This window comes from Dendropsophus ebraccatus, chromosome 1, assembly GCF_027789765.1.
Source record: "Dendropsophus ebraccatus isolate aDenEbr1 chromosome 1, aDenEbr1.pat, whole genome shotgun sequence".
Lineage (NCBI taxonomy): Eukaryota > Metazoa > Chordata > Amphibia > Anura > Hylidae > Dendropsophus > Dendropsophus ebraccatus.
The window spans coordinates 184808345-184808828 of NC_091454.1; positions in this window are offsets into that span (position 1 = coordinate 184808345).

Genomic DNA, 484 nt, shown 5'->3' on the forward strand with positions numbered 1-484 from the left:
TTGTGGTTACTCTATGGTGTTGTTACTCTTGTGAAGCGTGTGTCTGTTATATGTACATGGGCTGATGACAATAGTAGGGGCACCCATGTAAGCAAACTTTCATGCCTAACCAAACTGATGGGAAATCAGCACCTGCATTATACTTTGCCATAAGGTAACCTTCTTGAATTACAACATGATGTTATCAATGTTGTGGGAGTGCTAGTTGTTGTGGGAGTGCTAGTCGTTCTGAACCTGCCTCATAGATTACTGGTTAGGGTCCTATTACATGGGGCGATGGGGGCCCAATCAATACTGTAAACTAGTGCCGATCTGCTAGATCGTGGATCGGTAATGTATACCGTCAGCCAATCGCTGTCTCTATTACACTGAGCGATAATTGGCCAAATTAGGCCGATTTGGCCAATTATCGCTCTGTGTGTTATGGCCCTTAGGGCCCTATTCCACTGGACGATTATCGTTCAGATTATCGTTAAATCGTTCG